A 13,849-nucleotide genomic window follows, 5' to 3' on the forward strand; every position below is an offset into this window, starting at 1 on the left:
TCTCCATGCACCATCGTGCCTGAACTTGTGCAGTAGTATCTTGTGTTGAATCACAGTGGAGGTTGCTTTCTAGTCCTTTGGTTTTTTCTGAACCTTGTAATCAGACCTGGTCTTGTTCATGCTTCTTTCTACGAATGGAGCCTGTGAGCTCTCCTTGTTATTTATTCTGGAAAAAGAAAAGACATTTCTTTTATGAAAAGTGGTTTACAATTATGTCAGCAGCTGCAGAGAAACCACCTTTCCCATACACCCGGGTTTAAGGCATCAATATATTTTTTCACTTCCCATGTACAGTATATACAGCACAGTGGAAGCACTAGGTGCAATAGTAATGTTTTGCCTACCACGTACATTGATAACAGTTGTGTGAGATTAACTGCTTTTCTGAACAAGTTAATAGTGTGCTGTCAGTTACTACCTTCAGCGCAATATCAAAAGAGGAAATTTTTTTCCTTTTGAGAATGACACAACAAATAAACAATCTATGATATGTAGGATGCAGGGGGTCACTACTCACTTCTCTTTAAGAGCATCAATCTTGCTAGCTAGGACATGATCATTAGCTCGCAACAAGTTTGCTTGCACACGGAGAAGGAAAACAAGCAGCAGATCTCTGACAGTATATCACACAATTCGTGACCCAGATGATATTTAGCATCAAAGGCCGAGGCCGACCACAGAAAGTAAACTCTCTCCTAGGCAGCCCAATCGTACATCTATGCAGTAAGCAAATTTGCATGAAAGAAAACCAGAAAAATAGGTAATGCACACTACTGTAAAACAAGTGCCGTGCATGTGGCCCTTGTCGCGTGCAGCGCAGAGCACCGCCCCGTTGACGTAGCCCATCTTGAACTCGGGTGGAATTGGTACACGGTGCTGGCCACCGGTGATGGGGTCGCACACGAGAACCTCATAGTGCAGCCCGGTAGAAGATGAGGACAAGGCCGTGGTGGCACCCTAGCAGTCGGCCCCCCATGTCGAGGTGTGCAGGAAGGACGCGGAGTGTACTTGAGCTTATCATCGCGATTGAAGAAGACGCCGAGGAGGGGCGGCTCCCGGTGATGTTGATACAAGAGGCGGAGGAATCTGGGGTCGGTGACGAGGCCTTGCCAGCGCTTGCAGACGGCAAGGGCGCACGCAAGGGAGGACAGCTGCGGCGGGAGACGGAGGAGGATCTCTCCGAGCATGTCGTCGTCTTCCAGCGCCGCCACAGCCAGCGAACCACCGCGGCAGCGGATCATGGCGGTGCCCTCCTCTCTGAGGTGGATCTGGTCTTGGGTCGATCTAGGGTCGTCACATTGAAGTGTGATTGGGCCCCGAAACGTTTTCCTAGGGTTTCGAGTGGCAGGGCGGCGCACGAGGCGATCTCGAGGGCGCAAGTTTTAGGGTTTCAAGATCGCCGGCAATCATCTATCCTGCTCATCCTGTTCCTGTTGCTCGCCTACTCGAGGTGATTAAGGGGGGACCTTGCGTCCTTTCCCACCCTTGGTGGCGCGATAGGAGAGGGGTCAGGGTTGGAATGCCGGGCGAAGATGGCGGCGGAGTCTAGCGCCATGGGAGGAAAGAGAAATCACAACAAGGGGACGGAGACGGTGGAGCAGATGATGGATCGGTTGGAGCTGACGGATAAAGAGAGAACAAAGCTAGTCATTGATGATGAGGAAGAGAAGACGGAGGAGGAGATCTATGCACTGATCGGCAAGGTACTACACCGAAGGGTGCTCCATGTGAATACCATCGGGGATGCGCTACGCCCAGCGTGGGGCAATCCGAAGGGATTGAGTTTCAGGCCGTCGGGGGAGAACGTTTTTGTGGCTAGTTTCATGAACAAAAGAGATAGCGATCGGATCTTGGAGGGAGGTCCATGGATGGTTGGAAAGCACTGTGTGGTGTGGGAGAGGTTTAACATCAGATCGAGGCCCTCTGAACTCAAGTTCGATAGGATCAAGATTTGGGCGCGGGTGGTTAACCTCCCATTCAATCTGTTGTGCCCGCCATGGCCAAAGCGCATTGCAGCCATGGTAGGGGATGTTGTTACTCTGGATGCTGATGGGAAGGGCTTTGCGTTTGGAGATTGTCTCAGATTCAGAGTGTGGATTAAGGTAGATGAGCCTTTGATGCGGTGGGTGCAACTGGAGAAAGCTAAAAAGAAGGAGACTGAGTTTTTCGACATCCAATATGAGAACCTGCCCTATTTTTGCTTCTCCTGTGGTAAACTGGGGCATGCAGAGTTGGTATGCCCTACACCGGCAGGGAGAGATGAGTATGGGAGGCCACCATACCGTGAGGCCTTGAGGTATTTGTCAAACAAGAACAAGAGTTGGGGCAATGTACCAACCTATAAGTATGAGGCCACCGGAGATGAAGGGAGGCACAATGCATCAGAAGATGTGCAAGAAGAAGTGGAACCGGGTGATGAGGTGACTTCACCAGAAAAGACAGGGAGGGGCAAGGTGAGGAATGCGATATACCAATTTAATGCTAGAGGCAGAGGCTCGAATGGAAGGGGTGGGCGCACGGGACGTGGCCACAATGGGGTGTATCGGAGGGTTGATATGAATAGCGCGGCCGCACATGGTGGAGGACACAACAAGTTGCTTCTGCAAGATTCTGAAACTGTGTTAAGGAAGAGGCAAAGTGAGGAGCACGAGTCGTCGGACTCAAGAGAAGATAGTCGTGATTCAAAGAAAAAGAAGGCAGAGGAAGAGGCTGCACGAATTCTCGCGGAGGCTGATAATCAGCCCCGCGGGCCGCAATGAGATGCTTGTCTTGGAACTGTCGCGGGCTTGGGAACCCAGAGACAGTTCGAGAGCTTCACGACCTCGTGAAGATGGAAGTTCCCGCCTTGGTCTTCTTGTGTGAGACGAAGATCGAGGGGAAGCGTGTTAGTGAGCTAACGACCAGGCTTGGGTTTGAAGGGTGTTGCCCAGTGAGTAGCGATGGGCTTAGTGGAGGGTTAGCTTTGTTTTGGTCAAAAGATATTGATGTAACCCTCAATAATTACTCGAACCAACATATTGATGTAATGGTTAAGAACGTTGGGAGTGATAATAAAGTTTGGCGGTTCACGGGCTTCTACGCTAAGGCTAGAAGAAGTGAACGCGTCGAAAGTTGGAACCTGTTGAGATGGCTTAAATCTCAGTATAATGTTCTGTGGATTTGTGGTGGTGATTTTAATGAGATCACAGACAATTCTGAGTATTTTGGAGCTCATGATCGGCCAGAATGGCAGATGGATGGTTTTCGTCAGTGTCTTGATGAATGTGAATTACTAGACCTGGGTTTCCAGGGGGTCCCGTTCACTTGGGATAACATGCAGCAAGGCGACGGCAATGTTAAGGTACGGCTAGATAGATTTCTAGCGAACCCGGCAATGATGAGCTTGTACTCGGCATCATTTGTTAAGCATGTTCCTTCCCCAAAATCGGATCATTGTATGCTGGCATTGCAATTGCTGGTTTCACCACAGGGGGCGGGGGAAGGGAGACGCAGATTCATATACGAGGAGGCCTGGCAGCTGGATGAAACGTATAATGATACAGTGGTCCAGGGTTGGCCCCGGGGAGCGGGGTCGCAAGGTTTGCATGGGCTAGGAGAGGCCCTATCGGCAATGCAGATCCGTCTTACAGACTGGAAAACAAAGAAGTTTGGTGAGGTGAAACGCAAGATCAAAAAGATTCGTAAGGAATATGAGAAAGAGAGATCGAACTCCTTATTCAAGGGGCCGACGGGAAGAGAAAAAGACTTAGCACGACAGCTCTCTGATCTCTTGCACAAAGAAGAAATTATGGCTCGACAGAGATCGAGGGCTGATTGGCTAAAGGCAGGCGACCGCAATACGGGCTTTTTCCAGGCGCAAGCGGCAGCCCGCAAGAGTAGGAACCGTATACGCAGTCTCCAAGCTGCGGATGGTTCGCTATGTGAAACCAAGGAAGCGATACATGCCGAAGTACAACAGTTTTACACGGAATTGTACACGGCTCAAGAATATACAGAAGTTGAAGCAGTTCTTCATCATGTGCCACATAAAATTACAGATGCTATGAATGAACGACTTGTCAGACCGTTCAAAGAGGAGGAGGTGAAGGCTGCATTGCTGGCTATGGGACCTACAAAGGTGCCCGGATGTGATGGGTTTCATGCTGGATTCTATCAGAAACATTGGGAGCTGATTGGCCCAGATGTTACACTGGCTGTCCTCAATTTCCTCAATGGAGGACAAATGCCGAATGAAGTGAACACTACGGTTATTGTGCTTATACCCAAGGTGAGAAATCCGCAGAATATCACACAGTATAGGCCAATTTCTTTGTGCAATGTTCTGTATAAGCTTTGCTCTAAGGTGCTAGCTAACCGGTTAAGGGAGATTCTTGATGAGATAATTGCAGAGGAGCAAAGTGCATTCGTTCCAGGGAGACTTATTACCGACAACATCCTAGTCGCCTATGAATGTGTTCATTCCATGAGGAGGAAAAGGGGTAAGAAGGGATGGTGTGCGGTTAAAATAGATATGATCAAGGCGTATGACCGAGTAGAATGGGCATATTTACAGGGAATTATGCATCAACTTGGCTTTCATGAACGCTGGATATCACTTGTTATGTCTTGTGTGACCACCGTGAGTTTCCAAGTGAAGGTGAATGGTGAGCTACTGCCGGCTTTCTCGCCCTCTAGAGGATTTCGACAGGGAGATCCCATCTCGCCCTACTTATTTCTCCTTTGTGGGGAGGGCCTCTCTTGTATGTTGCAAAACTATGATGGAGGGTGGATTGATAGGGGCATCAGAGTTAGTAACACTGCCCCATGGATCTCACATCTGTTATTTGCAGATGATTGCTTGATCTTTATGAAGGCTGATTCCAGAAGTGCCACAAGGTTGAATGATATACTTGAACAATATAGTGTGGGCTCTGGACAGAGTGCCAATAAGATGAAAAGCTCGGTATTTTTTAGTCCTAACAGCGGGGCTTCTGTTAAGAGGGGTGTTAAAAACGCTCTTCAGATACATCGCGAGGCTATGTCGGAAAAGTATCTTGGCCTTCCTACGGCGGCGGGCAGAATTACGGAGCAAAACTTTGAACATATCAATGAGCGGTCGAGGGCAAAGGTGCAAGGGTGGTGTGAAAGGAAGATGTCTTGTGCTGCAAGAGAAGTTCTCTTAAAATCTGTTGTCCAAGCTCTACCGGCCTTCTCTATGAGTTGTTTTAAACTCACAAAAGGCTTGTGCAAGAAACTGACAGCAAACATGTCAAAATATTGGTGGGCTGGAACACTAGATACGAAGGGAATGCATTGGCAATCTTGGGAGAAAATGTGCATTGCAAAATCAAAAGGAGGGATCGGTTTTCGTGACTTTGAGACTTTCAATGACGCAATTCTAGCAAAACAGGCATGGAGAATACTTGAAAACCCAAACAGCCTGTGTGCTCGTGTGTTAAAGGGAAGATACTTCCCAAATGAGGAGTTTCTTACAGCCGGATGCCCCACGAGTGCATCAAAAACTTGGAAGGCTATTATAAAAGGAAGGGAGATGCTCAAGTCGGGTCTGATCCGGCGAGTGGGAGACGGGACTACGACTGAGGTTTGGCACGATCACTGGATCGATGGAAGCTGTTCCATGAAACCATTGGGAGCGCTGAAACCGAACTCCATTCAGCTAGTCTCAGACTTGATTGATCCTGTTTCTAATCAGTGGAAGACTGAGCTGATCAGGTCGGTATTCTTACCCCCTGATGTGGATGCCATTTTGGCTATGCCACGGCCGAGGACAGACGGAGCAGATTGCTGGGCATGGGCGTGGGAGAAGTCCGGCCTATTTATTGTACGCTCGGCGTATGGGCATACAATGGAAGAAAAGCGGCAGATGACGGTGATAGAGGGCTCATCGGCTGGTGAGGAAGGAACATGGCGAGCTCTGTGGAAACTTAATGTTCTGCCCAAGATTAAGGTATTTTGGTGGCGAGTGCTAAAGGGTTTCCTACCCAGCTATGGAGAACTTAAGCGGAGGCATATAAAGCAACTACCAAACTGCCCAATGTGTGGCCATGATAATGAAACCCTGGTTCATTCATTGATGGAGTGTGACCATGCTAGGCGCTTCTGGGAAGCGGCAGAGCGATTCTTTGATGTAGCCATGCCAAGACTCAACCCAATAACTTGGTCCCGGGATATACTGGACCATAACATGATAAAGAAGGAGGCAGCGGCAATCATGATAACAGTGATGTGGGCAGTGTGGCATTCAAGAAATAGCTACACACATGGTGAGAAGCAGTACCAACCAATGCAATCCATGATAACCATAGAAGAGATTGTTCGAGCTCTGGAGGTTCCAGCAACCGGCAGGATTCAATCTACTACCCAACCAAGGTGGAAGCCACCGGATGTAGGATGGATGAAAATCAATACAGATGGAGCTACGGAGTCAGAGCATAGAAGAGGTGGTGCAGGTTTCGTAATCCGGGATCACCAGGGGGCGTTCGTGAAAGCAGGGTGTTCACGCTACGATGGAGTTTCGGACCCCTTCACGATCGAGCTTCTCGCCTGCAGAGATGCGCTTGCAACAGCGCATGATTCTGGCCTTGAGTACGTGGAAATGGAGACGGACTGTCAGCAAATTCAGACTTTATGGGCTGCCCCACAGAAGTCGAGTTGTTTCCATATCATCAGAGAGATGCGGGATATGAGTAATTTCTTTCAGGGATTCAAGCTTCGGTATGCTAGCCGTCGGACTAATTCGGCAGCCCACCGTGTAGCTAGGCATGCATTAAAGCTTTCTGTATCTATGCTTGTGTACAATGTAATCCCTGGGTGGCTGACTGAAATTATGCAGTCAGACATGCTAGCGCCTAATGAATAAAGAGCCGTAAGGGCGTTTTAGCTCAAAAAAAAAAAACATTGAAGTGTTAAATCCTCGCCCTTCGTTCCCTGTCGTTTTTGATATATGAAAGATATTTTTTTTTCTTTCTGATATCAGTTTTGTCAGAGTATGCTCCATCACAACAGACGGCCTTGATCGATTGCTTCTCGCGGCCACTATAATGTCAGTATAAATAAACCCCGTTGAGCTGAAATAAATTGAATCTCCAAGGTTATGTTTTTTCATCTTGTTTGTTTATTTTCTCGCCAGATGTTAATTCTAGTGAAGCTTCGCCAGTCCACCCTGATGGACCTACGTACACATATTACCATGCCAAAAAATATGTGTTCCCTCAGCAGCATAAAATTATTTTTTCCAAGTACAGTTGAACCATAAACCCTAGTATCATGTAGGCTAGGAACAACCAACACATTACTGACATATCCTAGAAGCTGATCCACGGCTGGACTTTCTTGTAGTGTCTCGCCGTGCATACTTTTGCTCTCAAATTGTTATGTCTAATGATGTGAACCGGATACTTGCTCAACCGTGAAAGTAACACCTGTCATGCATAAACAACATACAAGACTCACTCACCTGTCAACTGTCATTATTTTCCGAAATAAAAAAAATCAATTTCTTAAACCAAATCATGCTTTCAAAACGTAGGAATTTCAAATTTTCTTCACCTTTTTAAAAATATTCAAATTTATAAAAAACCAATTCAAAAAATGTTCTCGATTTCAAAATAAAATACAATTTTCAATACATGTTAGTTATTTCACAAAAAAGTTCAGAATTCCAAAAAATATACTGGTTTAAAAAATTATTCGTGGATTTTAAAAAATGTTCGCATTTTTATAATTTTTTAGGTAGTTTCCAAAATGTTCCCATTTTTTTAAAAAATACGAAATATTCAGAAGATTGTCTGAGTGTTCAAATTTTGTTTAGAATTTTAAAAAATGTTCCCATTTAAAAATAATTGTTCACAGTTTCAAAAAAAGTTAAAATTTTCATTTTTTGTTAAGAATTTTAAAAAATCTTTCTGCTTTCAAAATTGTTCATAAATTTCAAAACAATGGTCGCATTTTCAAAAAGCCTTTCACAACTATAAGGGTGTTCGCATTTTAAAAAATATTCATTTTTCAACAAAAAAGCGTCTGAAATTTATATAAATCGGATTTACCACTGTTGTTGGTGCTTAATATATCTCGTTGTTTTATAGACTCAAAGCCTCAGTAGTTGCGATGGCTAGCAGCTTGCAGTCATAATCTTTGTTTGATTTTATCGCGAGCGCTTGAGTTTTGGCATTTTTATTCTAGCACTTTAGTACGTGTATATGTTGCTGGGCCGTCCACTACTGGGGAAAAGGTTTTTAACGACCACATATTTTTTTGGTCGTTATTTTTGTAATTACGTGATGGTGTGTCGCCGTTGACTGTGCGGAAATAATGGCCACTTTTATTATCGTTGACTATATTTTCATGGTCACCAGAATGTCAATAATGACCACTTTTTCCTTTCACCATTCATAGAATCATTATATTTTCAGAACATTTGAAAACATCAAAGGATTCCGACATCCTTTAATTAATCGAAATCATAGAGATTAACAAAATACCAACATTCAATTCTGGAATTAGAATATCATTCAGCAAATATGAATCAGAACACTCTAGATGACTAATGTATGTAGTCCTCATGTCTAGCAGCTGCAGCCGAGGGACACCATCATAAGTTTGATATTTGAATGTATATCATTCTTCCTGGGCGATAACAGTGCCCTCATTCTTTTATATTCTGTCCTGCCAAACACACTAGCACTAGTAGAAAAAAGGGGCTTTGGTCCAGGCCGGGTAACCCCATTAGTCCCGGTTCAGTCCAGAACCGAGACCAATGGGTGCATTAGTCCCGGTTCGTGCGGCTAAGGCATTAGTCTCGGTTCACCTGGGCCCTTTAGTCTCGGTTCATGCCACGAACCGGGACTAAAGGGTGCGATGCCCATTAGTCCCGGTTGGTGGCACCAACCGGGACTAAAGGTCTAACCATTAGTACCGGTTGGTGCCACCAACCGGGACTAATGGCCTTTGAGGCATTAGTACCGGTTCGTGGCACGAACCGGTACTAAAGGTCCAATTTTCAAACTCTCCACCCCCCCCCCCCCACCGTGGACCGCCTTTTCAGTTTTAGAAAAAACAAAAGAAAATGATGGAAATGTCAAAAAAAATAGAATAAAATAAGTTTCACATGTGATATGTGGTCTAGTTGTTTGGAAAATTTAAAAATATGAATTTCGACTTTATTTACAAAATCTCTCTGGAATTTGTAAAATGGGCATAACTTTAGATGGGTGACCGTTCGGGAAGTTAGATGATTTGGAATGATGAGGGGTGATTAGAGATTAAATTGAGCAGTGATGAGAGGGGTGATTAGAGATTAGAGGTTAAAATAAATCAGAAATTTGAAAATAAAAAAGATTCAAAAAAAATTCAAAAAAAAATTCAAAAAAAATTTCAAAAAAAAATAATCAGAAAATTACCTTTAGTACCGGTTGGTGTTACCAACCGGGACTAAAGGTGGACCTCCAGGCAGCGGCCACGTGGAGGGCCTTTAGTCCCGGTTCTGGTTTGAACCGGGACTAAAGGGTCAGGGCATTAGTACCGACCCTTTAGTCCCGGTTCAAGAACCGGGACTAAAGGCCCTTATAAACCAGGACTGCAGGCCCTTTTTCTACTAGTGTAGCAATTTATACAAGATAGTACATGTAAACTGGCACAAAGTACGATACAATAAAATTATTGTGTGAGCACAACTTTGATCATGCTCGACCAAGGATGAATCTTTGGGGTGGATGGGTATAAATCGCCCTGAAATTACATAACCAACTATTAAGATTTTTTTTTTTGTATGTATAACAAACTAGTAAGAAAACTATCATCACCACTTCAGACAATATAAAATAAACCGGACTACATAAATCTCGATAATTCGATTGATGCCTTTTGATGAGACAAATAAGCAATCTTAATTGTTTCCTCGATCACAAAAGCTTACTACTGCCAACATTATAAGATACACTGATATACAACAACACAGATTTTAGCCTTTGGTTGCCCTTTCATTGCCATGAAGGACCTGCATTGCATCCACATGCACGCACGCGATTTGGTGTTACCAAGCTGAGCACTAGGGTGAAGACCATTAACAGGCCCGGCTAGCTAGTTTTCCCCGCACCTGTCCACATTAAGATTTGAACTGGATGAGATACAGTATATGACTACGCATGCATGCATCCAGCTGAGTTGGGTTTTCCACTATCACAGCCAGTCAGTCAATAGGCATGCAATACCAACACATTGTTAAATAGGTTAACTGAACAATTACCTGGCGCATAGAAACTCTTGAAAGAATGACAGGAACTAATATCACCGGCTTCACAAAGTATCCTTGATTACATTGAGTTAAGTTTAACCATATAGACACTGCTTTTCGCACGTAAAAATATTCCATCAGTATCCTCAACATATCCTACTATAAATTTCAAGTATACTATCCCTCCTTCAACCAGAGGAGGTAACCCAAGAATGTTATCTATATCAATGGTCTTCCACAGCACCCAGGTGGCAACACCATGACAATTGATCTTCCTCTGCCACATTTCAATGTTATGGTAATGGTAAGACATCATGGCGACACCAACTGCGCCATCAACGCACGTATACCCTCCTTCACAAACTTAAATGACCAATAAACAACATTACCAACTAGGGTACTAATATAACCGCCAAAACAATCTCGATAGTTAACATCTGCTTCGATGATATCAGCACATGTGTCGTTCTCGGAAGAATAAACAGAGGCAAGAGGTCGACCATCCATAGGCGTGTAAGCAGCAAGACTATCTTAAAGAGGGTGGAGTGGCAATAGTTGTGCACGTGGCCACGGTCACGGGCAGCGCAGAACACCGCCCCATGGATGTAGCCGCACTTGAAATCGGGTGGAATTGGCAACATGGTGCTGATTACCGGTGATGGGGTCACACACGAGGACCTCGGTGCACAAACGGTGTAAGATGAGGACAAGGCCGTGCCGGCACCCGAGCAGCCGGCCCGACAAGTTGCCTGACTGGCAGGTTGAGCCGCCCATAAGGGATGTGGTCTGGAGCGGGTAGGACGGAAGTGAATATGATCTTATCGTCGTGATGGAAGAAGACGCCGAGGAAGGGCGGGTTCCGGTGATGTGCATAGAAGCAGCAGAGAAATCTAGAGTCGGTGACAAGGCGTCGCCAGCGCTTGCAGACGGCGGAGACACGCGGGAGGGAGGACGGCTGGGGAGGGAGGCGGATGAGGATCTCCTGGAGCATGTCGTTATCTTCCAGCGCCGCCGGCGGGAATTGCCGTGGCGGCAGATCATGGCGGCGCCCTCCTCGCTAGCGCCGGTCTGGACTTTTGGGACCAAGGGATCGATCTGGGGGCTGGAGACGGTTCATGGTCACGCGGGAAGGAAGGAAACACGCACGTGTACTAAGAGGGTGTTTGTTTCCAGGGACTTATTGGTTTAGGGACTTAAAAAAGTCCTTATAAGTCCCATCTAAACCAAACAGGAGGGACTTATAGGAACTTAAAGTGGGCATTTGGGACTTATGAAATAAGACTCACAAGGAGGGACTTATAGGGACTTATAGTTGTAATATGGTCTTATAGGGACTTATAAGTCCCAGGAACCAAACAGGTAGGGACTTTTTAAGGACTTGGGACTTATAAGTTTGGACTAAAAAAAGTAGTAGGACTTATGAACCAAACAGGGCCTAATCCAGTGCCTTATATATGTCATGCTTTCTTTTGCCAAGTGATGGTGCAAACGACACTTGGTCAATTTCTTACGCTACAAGACAGATGCTGGTAGAGATTGTTCACACCAAGCAAGTTCTTTTCACCGAAGAACGGCTTGTAAACTATGGAAGACGGCAGAGTGAGCGATGGCGGCAATGAAAGCCCACAGACAATGCTTCTTTCCACCACCCACGGTCCATAAGCCCATTTTTCTGTCACGAGCTCTACTTTTTTTGAGACATGCCATGAGCTCCGCTAAATAATCTGAAAAATCATCAGTGTTATTCTTGGGCGAATAAAAAAAAAATCAGACCAGGGGTCTCGTCTCTGAATCCCTGGTTGATTAGGGCGTCCCTATATCTCACCTTCAGCGAGACAGAAGGAATCCCTCGCTGACGGGTGGCTTGAGTTGGGCCGGCCCAGGCACGCCGGAACAAAAGCCTCGTTTTCTGTTTATTTTTTTCATGTTTTTCCTTTTTGTTTCTTCCTTTTTTATTTAAATTTTTTTTATACTTTCAAATGTTCTAAATAAATTTTATTTAAAAATCATTCTACGTTAAACATTTGAAAGACGTTGACTGAAGCATTTGAAAAATGTTAAATATGTATAGAGAAATGTATTCACATATAAAAAAATGTATAAAAATGTGTATGGAACAATTTGAACATGTGTTTAAAAAACTTTAATCAAGCATTAGAAACAATCTTGGACAAGTGTTTGAAAAATGTTAATCAAGCATTTGGGAAATGTTAAATTTGTATAGAAAAAAATATTGACCATTTATTAAAAATTTGATCATGTATATAAAAATGTTAATCAAGCACTTGAAAAAAATTGAACAAGTATTTAAAAAATGTTAATCAAGCCTTTGAAAAATTTAAATGTGCATAGAAGTTGTTTTGGCCATGTATTAAAAAATGATGATTTTTTTTATCATGAACTCCCTCTGTTCCTTGATATAAGGTATATAGATTTTTGAGAAAAAGTCTGAAATATAAGGTGTATTGCGTTGCACCACTCGTTTGGATACTTTTTTTTAGGGATTTGATTACATTTTCTTATATCATGTAAGCTTCTTTATTTTCTCGTGTCAATTAGTCATGTGTAATCTCACTCGAACATTTGAAAAAAATGTTGAACAGGTATTTGAAAAAAAAAACTAATCAAGCATTTGAAAAAGCTAAATGAGCTTAGAAAAAAAATGTTGACCATGTGTTAAAAAAGTTAAATATTTCATTAAAAAATGTTAATGAAGCATTTGAAAAATGAGTGTGCACAGAAAAAACTGTTGACCATGTGTTAGAAATGATAATCTTGTATTTGAAAAATGTTAATCAAGCATTGGGAAAAGTTTAAAAATGTGCATAGGAAAAATGATGACCATTCAAAAAATGTTAATGTTGTGTTTAAAAATGTTAATCAAGCTTCATTGCCGCATATCTTACTTATTGGAAAAAAACGACGTCATCGTCTTCACTGCCGGTAAGAAGCCCCAAGTCTTGCCTTGGACGGCCTACATCCAACCATGGCCGCCACCGGGAGGTAGGCAGATTCGATTCGCTGGAGGCCAAAACCGCATTCTCGCAGGAAGCTGTTGTAGTTGTCTGGCCTCAACCCTCCGCTGGACAGTAGGCAGCCGTCGCCAAGGCAACATGCTTATGTTGTGCCGCCATGTCGATGCACCACGAGAGAAAGCAGCCGCCGCCTGGACGCCACCGTCCCGAGCCGGGGAAGAAAGGCCCCGCTCAAACATGCGTGCATCCACCATTTTTGTCCTAGGCTTTGGCCGACTGCATCCTTCGGCGACACAATGGGTATTAGAGATGGGTATCAAAATGCTGGCCCCTCGAATGGAAACCGCAACGCCCCACAGTGGCGACAGTCCGCAACCTTTCTTAGGACATGGTGCCTTGTAGGTAGGTTTCGGTATATGAAGACATCGGTATTTGCTACGGGTACTGCTCGGGTAGGATGTTGTCCAATTTGGTACGATTCAAAAGCAACATCTAGCACAGGACAACACATGTATTTTATCAGTAAATACCCATAACATGTGCATTTTAGATTGCTAAATTAGAAAATACGCAATGCACATACCCTGATCCATAAAAATTCTAGCTTCTTCATCAGGCTCATGGTATGCAGCTTCTCCATTAT

The 13,849-nt window shown here is 44.3% G+C and overlaps 1 pseudogene; it reads right to left on the reverse strand.

Annotated features, from left to right (window-relative positions):
• Positions 1–10,073: 10,073 nt before the first annotated feature.
• Positions 10,074–11,595, reverse strand: LOC147962896 (uncharacterized; annotated as a pseudogene).
• Positions 11,596–13,849: the final 2,254 nt, after the last annotated feature.

The sequence above is a fragment of the Triticum urartu genome, chromosome 7A (assembly GCF_056163025.1).
Source record: "Triticum urartu cultivar PI428250 chromosome 7A, HENAU_Tu73, whole genome shotgun sequence".
In the NCBI taxonomy this organism is placed as follows: Eukaryota; Viridiplantae; Streptophyta; class Magnoliopsida; order Poales; family Poaceae; genus Triticum; species Triticum urartu.